Here is a 9,164-nt window from a genome sequence, read left to right as displayed (position 1 = left end):
GATTTGTAAAAGTCTTGTTGTACATCTTGGGCCTAGAAAATTTCACCAGTGTCCCTGATAAGTGGAGCAATAACTTGCCATACACAGAATGTAACAAGTTGAACAAGCATGTAGATCTTATTCGAGGAGGCTCCAAGGAATTCTGTGTTGCCTGTGAAGAACTGCCAGCTCATCAAAATGAAGTGATGATGGAGAGAGTGAGACATCAGGAGTGCAGAAAGGCAAGAATGAGAAGCTAGTACTCTACTGCATAGCATTCAAGCCTTTGGGCATTTTCCAACTGACCTATGCAGACACTGTTTTTGACTTATAATCAATATCATTTATTAAGAAATTCTATTCTGAGTTCACTTGGAAGATGGGAAGTGTGGAGGGCAAGAGACAAGCATGAGCACAAGTACCTAATGGTTAGTGATGGCCTTTTTCTCTAGCCCTCAATTTTTTGTTACATCAAATGAGTCAAACTGGACTGAAAGGGGCTGTTTTGGAAAAGCTCCTGTCCCAGGATTACCAAAGAACCTCCAAAATTCAAGGGGTCACCCTTGAAACCAAACAATAGCAAAACTAGGGCTGTCTGGTAAACTTGGCACCCACTTTCGAGAAAACTGAGCCCAGGCCAGTAATCAGTAACAGATTTTATTTAAAAGGCTGAAGGACCAAAATGGAGAAAGGATGGTGTTTTCGTTTTTGAAGAGATCAAGCAGGACATATATCCAAAATAACTAAACAAGAATGGCAACAGGGGGCTTTTCCTACAGTAAAATTAATGACTTCAAAAGATATGCACATATAGCATGCTCTGGCTGGGAGAGGAGCAGTGCCCCTTCCTGGGTGTCTCCTCCCCTGCCCCTTCAATCCTATAACCTTCTTTTCTCCTCTCAATGCTTAGAAATGTACTTTTTCAGATGCTAATACAGTATATGTGCTTTTCAAAAAGTGTTTCTTTCCTTATCATGCTACTTGATATAAGGAGATCAAAGTTCTCTATTTCAATTGTCCACACATAGGCTCAGTCCATCATAAGCAAACAATTCTGGTAATGCACCCCATAGCATCTAGGTTTGTGTTTATCATTTCCATCAAACTTGCACCTAGGTAGATGAGAACAGGGATTGCAGCTGTAAATCTTTCTCTTCACACCCAACTTACCTGTTCAGCCAGTATTAAGATCTTGCTGATCCAGCAATCTGAAGCCTTGCTTTCTGTTCAACGTGGCTTGCAAAGTGCTCAGTAATCCTCCATAGGATGGTTGTGCCAACATATTTTCAAATGGTGCTTCAGCAACTAGCAACAAGGCAGTGTGCATGTGCAGATATTTAGATATTAAATGTCTGCCTTCACAGTTGGGATGATGTCCTACCAACTAGACCTAGACATGGTTTATTTGGTAAGGAGGTGCTGGAGTATAGCTCATGCCCTTAGGAATTCTATATTAGAGAAAGGCTTTTGCTTAAGTGGACCATTTGCAAGTGGACAATTGTCAACCTCTGCTCCCTTCCACCTTCCTCATTAATGTTACCTTCCCCCTTAATAACATTAAGGAGGTTTGATAGTTGCTGCTTGTTTTGGTTTTGTTTTCTTGCCACCAAGATGGGTTTTTAGCTATGCCTCAATGGTTGGCAATAAGAATCTACCTGCATGTGTGTTTGTTTTGCTGGGACAAGGCAGAGGAACTATGAAAAAGAGTCCAGTCAGTGCTTTTAGTTTTGAAGTTTTATTGCCATTTAAGTTTCAGCTCAGTCCCCATCACAAACTACATGTACTCCCAACATTTAAAACTGTTAACTTTGCAAATGACAGTGATACTCACCCCAAGAGGGCACATTAGGAGAGGAAACTTTTTTCATCACTTTAGCTAAATACCAGGAAAAATTTCACCTACTAGGGGCCCAATCCTATCCAATTTTCCAGTGCTGGTGTAGCCATGCCAGTGGGGCATGTGCTGCATTCTGTGGTGGGGAGACAGTCAGAGGCCCCCTCAAGGAATGTTTGTTGCCTTACCTTGGGACTGTATTGCAACTGCACTGGTGCTGGAAAGTTGGACAGGATTGGGTCCTAGATTGTGTGTTAAGGTACTCTTAATTGCAGAGGATCAAAACTAGTAATGATGACATGACAATCCTATTTGCTTGCTGGATCATCTAAAAGATAACTCTCAGTTCCTGGAGTGCCTCTTCTACAAAAGAATGGATAAAGAGACTTTATAGAACGGATAAAGAGACTTTCACCATTTATAACACAGCCCCTCCTCCCCAGTTGATTTAAATCTTACTAATGATTACCTACAGCTACTTAAGGAGTACACCAAAGTGTATTACAGGAGGTTTATACCTGGTCATCACTTTACACTACAGCCTTCCTTTTTGGTGAGTTATTATTTGTAGGGAGGGGGTTCTGTTGTAGCTCTCTAAGCATTCAGGCTACAGCTGTTTCTTCTGAAAGCTTACTTGAACCTAGGTTTAATAGAACCTACAATTCTTTACTGGCATTTGTTTCCTGTTAGTTATCACTCACATCCCTACCATCCTCTATTTCAGCAGTTTTCTAGTTGGGCAAAATAATGATCAGAACTGTCAAATACCACAATAGCAGGTAATGCCAATATGACTTGGAGTGTACATGATGCAAGGCTTTCCTTGCTGCTCTGTGGACCTTCAGTATGTTTCTCATTATGCAGCTGAAATGGATATGCACAGTTATGTAGCGCAGCCTGACTTAACTGCACTTTATGAGGTTAGGAAAAGATCAGGCAAAAATATACTCTGTGGGTGATGGGAGTGCAATTCTAAAGGCTCATAATAGAGAGTCAAATCAAAACCAGTTTTCTCTGGATCAGAGAGGCATAGCTGTTACAGTGCCAAACTACAACCTTTTTACCCCCTAGAAGTCTCATGCGTATGGCTGTTCATAAAAAAAGTCAGATTAATTTGTTTTTAGGGTAAGAGGATACCTAGAAATATACAGTTTCTCCCTCCCCTGTATGCCAAACAACTTTTGCTCCATCATTTTTTTAAATTGACTGTGTGCAACCTGAAAATCTGTCTGATAGCTAAAATATTTGATAAGACAGAGCAACAGGAGGGTGGAACACTGAAAGAGAAATTCTTATGGTTCCCCTATGCTTGAGAATTCCATTCATTTTTAAACCTGAGGACTGAAACATGTGTTCACCAAAAACTGCAGCATCAAAGAATAACCTGCATGGGTGAAATGATCATTACAGACCAAACAATACAGATAGAACTTTCATATAATTTTGCTGTCTTTCATGCCTCTTTAAATGGTGGCAGTCCAGATGTTCAGCTGGTAAGTCCTCAAGCAATAAAGCACCAAGCATTGTCTACCAATGTGTGAATTGGCACTGATGTGGATGATCTGATGTGTATTGAATGAATTATGTGTTGTTAAGGGTGCCTTATTTTGGATGAATTATGGGTTATTAAGAGTGTCTTATTTTGGATTTTTATTTGTATCATGTTTTTGATAGTAACTGGTAACAAGGCAGATTGACATTACCACAGACAGTTCTAGTAATGAGTGCTTAAAAAGAGCAACATAAAATCAGAGCGACTTGGAGCCACTTGAGACAGTAAACATGAAAACAGCCTGTCTGAACATGTCTGTTCTCAACATCCATTTAAGGCTGCAATTCTAAGCACATTTTCCTGGGAGTAAGTACTTCTGAACACAATGGGGCTGTCCTCCAAGTAGACATGCATAAATTATGAGAATTGGGGTAGGATATTCCAGAATAATGGGGTACTGCAACCTTTCTCTTGCTCTTGGTTCTTTAGCTTGAAGGAGAGCTAAAACTGAGATATGGCATATTGTGCAAAGAAAATGTAAAAAAAAAAAAAAAAGCCCTCTAGGCCAAAGGCCCATTCAGGCTAGTGTTCTGAGAACTGATTTGTTTTTTTTCTGGAAAATCAATCAAGTCTTTCAAGGAGTTACAAAAATCTAAAAAATTATTTTCACTTTTCAATGTAAAAGGGTAAAGGTGGGGTCAAAGGCTAGAAGATGGGAGAAGGGTGGGTGAATGATCATTATCAGTGAGAATTCAGGTAAACAGTAGATAAGTTAACTCATTCAGGATAGCCAGGTAGATTGCATTAAGCATTCAGGCAGGAACAATAGTTTCTTGACAGAATCTCCCTTGGGGCAGAGCCTGACCCAAATGGCCATGAATTTGAGAGGTACAGTGGGTGACAACTATGTGAAGCTAAATGCATGAGAAAAGTACAATGAGTTGCATACATAATTAAATGTAACTTAATTAAAAAGTGGGTGCTCCTTTTTTTTTTTTTTTAGCAGGGGGAGAGTAACTGGCCCACCTCACTCCAGCAGTGTCTGTTCTGGTGGTTGTCTGCTGGTATTCATTTGCATCTTTTTAGATTGTGAGCCCTTTTGGGACAGGGAGCCATTTAGTTATTTGATTTTCTCTGTAAACCGCTTTGTGAACTTTTAGTTGAAAAGCGGTATATAAATACTGTTAATAATAATAATAACTTGCAAATAATTTTCTTTGGGCACTTAGTCTTTGACTGGGAGGATTTTTCCTTGGCTATAGAGTTCATCCCTAGTGTTGGCAAAAGGTATACTTCTGGGGAGCGGGCCAAGGGGTTGAGCAGCACAGGAAGAATACTCATGGAATATTTCCACTGTCCCATGGTCTGATGTCTCTCTAGGGCTACATTAAAATTACAACATCCCTATCTTATGCTTAACTTGACTAACAGACATAGAGCCCAATCCTATCCAACTTCCCAGCTCCAGTGTAGCCACAATGCAGCCCTGTGGTAAGGGAACCCATGTTCCCATACCTTGAGAAGGCCCCAGTGACTTCCCCTCCCACCACAGGATGCAGCGCCCACCCAACTGGCAGAACTGCACCAGCACTGGAAAATTGGATAGGATTGGGCCCATAATACTTACTCCAATTGCATTATCTTATTCATTCATAAATAAGTCCCACTGGTCCTGCAGCTTAACCCATTTTTGCCTGGCTCATAGGTGTACATATTTGGTCCCAGTTGCATGCATGCAATGTTGGGCAGAAATGGCTTAAATGCAATATACTGGTTCCTACTTTCAGCTTTCCACATGCCCTTCCTCCGACGCATTCTCGCCATCACCTGTCAGGTCAAAGTTCCAAACAACACAGTCCTGGAACGAGCTGGAATCCCTTGAATGTATGCACTGCTGAAACAGAGACACCTGCATTGGCTCGGTCATGTTGTGAGAATGGATGATGGCTGGATCCCAAAGGATCTCCTCTATGGAGAACTGTTGCAAGGAAAGCGCCCTACAGGTAGACCACAGCTGCAATACAAGGACATCTGCAAGAGGGATCTGAAGGCCTTAGGAGTGGACCTCAACAAGTGGGAATCCCTGGCCTCTGAGCAGCCAGCTTGGAGGCAGGCTGTGCAGCATGGCCTTTCCCAGTTTGAAGAGACACTTTGCCAACAGACTGAGGCAAAGAAGGAAGGCCCATAGCCAGGGAGACAGACCAGGGACAGACTGCACTTGCTCCCAGTGTGGAAGGGATTGTTACTCCCGAATTGGCCTTTTCAGCCACATTAGATGCTGTTCCAGAACCACCATTCAGAGCGCGATACCATAGTCTTTCGAGACTGAAGGTTGCCAACAAGGTTCCTACTTTAGTATACACTTTTGAGTCTTTGGAAAAGGGGGTCTAAATCAAGCAGGGACAAATGATGGAGGATCCTTTTTCTGACAGCTCCCCACCAACCCCTGCTAGGTTTGCTGTTAACAATAAGATAGGTGCAGAAAATATTTAAATTTCAAATAAAAATACAGTACTTGTAATTCAAAAGCATGTACAAACCGGAAGAGAGAATCCTAGTAGCTGGCCAGCACTCATGCTTTTACACTTTGGGAGACTAGAAGGAGAGGTGACGGAAGCCAGTCAGGTAGAGAGACAACCCCCACAGGTCAAAGAAGACAAAAGTAATCTGTCTCCTGGACAGTACATTACCCCTAGTATCCTGCAAGCAGCATTGTACCTGTCTTCCAAGATAATCATGCTAGGTACAACCAGCAATGGAACACGGTTAGGTAAGATGGGTGGGGGAAAATGGTTTCACTAACCGTATCCTCATGCTCAATTTTTTTGTACTAAATGGTTTGTCTATTCCTATGACACCCACTCTACTTTCTACCAGAAGAGGACATGCCTTTAAACAGAATACATGTGGCTACCCTGTCATGTCTAAGTTACCCAAAGAGAGCCCTTCTCCCACTCACAGGCATTGTGGGTCCAGGGAACAGCGCGGCTTGACTTGAGCCCAGCAGTTGGGCTGTCAGCTCTTGTGCTGTTTTGGACAAGAATTTGTTTAACCAATGGAGGCAAGGGCCAGTGCTTAGCACAGCAGCAACTTGATAACTGATATTTTTCAAAAAGATACCATTAATCTAGCACAGGGGTGTCCAAAGTTTTTGGCAGGAGGGCCACATCATCTCTCTGACACTGTGTCGGGGGCCGGGGGGGGGAAGAAAAAATTAATTTACATTTAAAATTTGAATAAATCTACATACGTTTACATAAATGTATATATTAAAGATGAACTATATGAATGAATGAAGGTCTTGCAATAGCTCAAGGCCTATAAAAGGCCTTGCACAAAGCAAGGCTGGCCTTTCCTTTGCTGCCACTACTGCATCACAGATGTGAAACAGCAAGCAGTGGAGGGAGCCCTCATCCCACAGCTCATGCAAGAGGTCAGTTACTGTCACGCTGAGGGCAGTTGCGTCGGGCCATTGTAGGCTCCAGCAAATCTCTGGAGGGCCAGAGGTTCATTGGAGACTGGGGGCTCCCTGAGGGCCGCATTGGAAGTCCTGGAGGGCTGCAAGTGGCCCCAGGGCCAGGGTTTGGGCACCTGATCTAGCAGTATGAAACTGTGCTTCTTGATGGCTGCCTGTTCTCTACCTAATCACTCTGAACTTCATATAGTTATTATTATTACCTTGACTTCTCTCCCCCCCCCCCCATTTTAATATGTTGTATTACTTTGGTAGGTCAGGGCTGAATTCTATTGCATGGTGCTTTTTAATCTGTGGATGTTATGATCGAACCAATGTTGCAGGACTGCTGCGAAAGCTAGGCTCCTGAGCTTGTGTCATTTCTTGAAGGGCCTCTTAAAAACACACTGGTTTTTGTTGTTTACCTCTTCTTCCCGCTGCCCTCCCTTCTTTACAATCGAAACAGTAGTGCTTTTGTCACACTGGTCAGATCAGACCTGATTTATTTGGTATACAGGAAGCGAACCCAGCAGGGAACTTGGGGTGTTTCTGCTTTACTGGCGTCATTTGAATAATGGGGAGAGCCAGAACAGGAGGAGTGTTGCTTTGGAACAGAGCAGGAGGAGTGGATTCCAGGTCCCTTTGCTTCCAATGCTGTGCTGCCTGGCATATGTTGTTGCAGCTGGACAAGAATGATGCATGCGTTTGATGTGGCCCCTTCCCTCTATTTCACTGTGTGCTTTGCCCCCTTGCCCAGCAGCCACATGGCAAGAAGAAGCTGCCTGGGGTAGCTGTTCTATGTGTGTGCGCGCGGTTGCTTTGGAGAAGCAGATGGTACTTTAACAAGTAGCACTGCCTGAGTGCGGCCTCCTTTTCTGCTCCATGTGTAAATAAAAACACAGAGTCTTCAGTATTCTTCAAGAAAAACTGTGGAAAAGGTTTCCCTTGACTTTCTATACTTGGGAACTGGGCTAATGCAGAACAAGATTGTTGTGTGCAAATTCCACTCAGGAGTCCTTCCTTCTAGGGCTGGTTCCTTGCTACAGTTGGAGGGAAGAGGCTGCCCAGGTTTCTTCAATTCCTGTTGCTGTTTGAGCTCTGTTGGGAAGCAGGATTGCATGGATGCAGTGCTTCCTAGGTGTTTTGATTGGTGAGTGCACATAGATCACTTGAAAGGGGTGTGATTGCTGACTTCATGTAACTGTTGTGCTTGCTATAGTATGGCATTTTGATGGCCCCCTGCCATGCTAGCAACCCCTATAATGCTTCCCCTGTCTGCATTGGAGCATAAATACAGAAAGTGCCTATCCTTCAATACAGAATAGGAAGTAGTCCCTAGAAAACAGGACATGGGGTGATTTTGCATACTGCAACTCTTCCCCCACCCCTGCAAGTGGACTGTTCTATCTGTGCAGTACCTATGATTCCAGGTATCCACTAGATCAGGGGTGTCCAAACCTTTTGGCAGGAGGGCCACATCATCTCTCTGACACTGTGTCAGGGGGGCCGGGGGGGAATTAATTTACATTTCAAATTTGAATGAATTTACATAAACGATTATATTAGAGATGGAACATGTATGAATGAATGGAGATCATGCAATAGCTCAAGGCCTATAAAATGCCTTGCACAAAGCAAGGCCAGCCTTTCCTTTGCTGCCACTGCTGCATCACAAATGTGAAACAGCAAGCAGTGGAGGGAGCCCTTATTCCACAGCTCATGGGAAGGTCGAACATGCTGTCGACCTGTCTGTCATGCTGAGAGCAGTTGCATCAGGCCAGCACAAACTCCAGCAAGTCTCTGGAGGGCCAGAGGTTCATTGGAGACTGAGGCTCCCTGAGGGCTGCATTGGGAGTTGTCGTAGGCTGCAAGCGGCCCCAGGGCCGGGGTTTGGGCACCCCTTTGCTAGATGGACAAGCTAGCACGTCTTTGCAGGACAGATATGCTTGGCCTACTTAGGCCAAGAGCTTCTTAGATGCTATCAAAAGCACATTTTAGACTTGAGTTCATTGGTTCTGAATGCTGTTAATGTAATGGAGCGAGTGGAAGATTTTTCTGATCAGGAATGCCACTTCAGGTTTTGATAGGCAAGAGACTTGGCAAGGGGAGTAAAAATAATTTGTAGCAAAGATCCACTTTTAATCTGCAAAAAGTGGTGCCACTTAAGAACATTTGATTATTTTCAATACTACATAGTTATACCAAGAGGTGTGTTTGCAGAGTAACTTGGGGGAGCAATGGAAAGTATGCCTGATCCAGCAGGGCTGTTCTAATGTTAACTGTGTGTGTATGCCAGTCCTGCTCACTTTCTTATCTGGTGCCTCTGATTTTGCCCCTGATTGCAACTCTTTCACTGGTTCTGAATGGGGGAAAATTCAAATGTGTTTGAGAATTGTAAACATTTG

This window comes from Tiliqua scincoides, chromosome 4, assembly GCF_035046505.1.
Source record: "Tiliqua scincoides isolate rTilSci1 chromosome 4, rTilSci1.hap2, whole genome shotgun sequence".
Lineage (NCBI taxonomy): Eukaryota > Metazoa > Chordata > Lepidosauria > Squamata > Scincidae > Tiliqua > Tiliqua scincoides.
The sequence above is the reverse complement of the archived record's forward strand: the minus strand, read 5'-3'. Positions refer to the sequence as shown.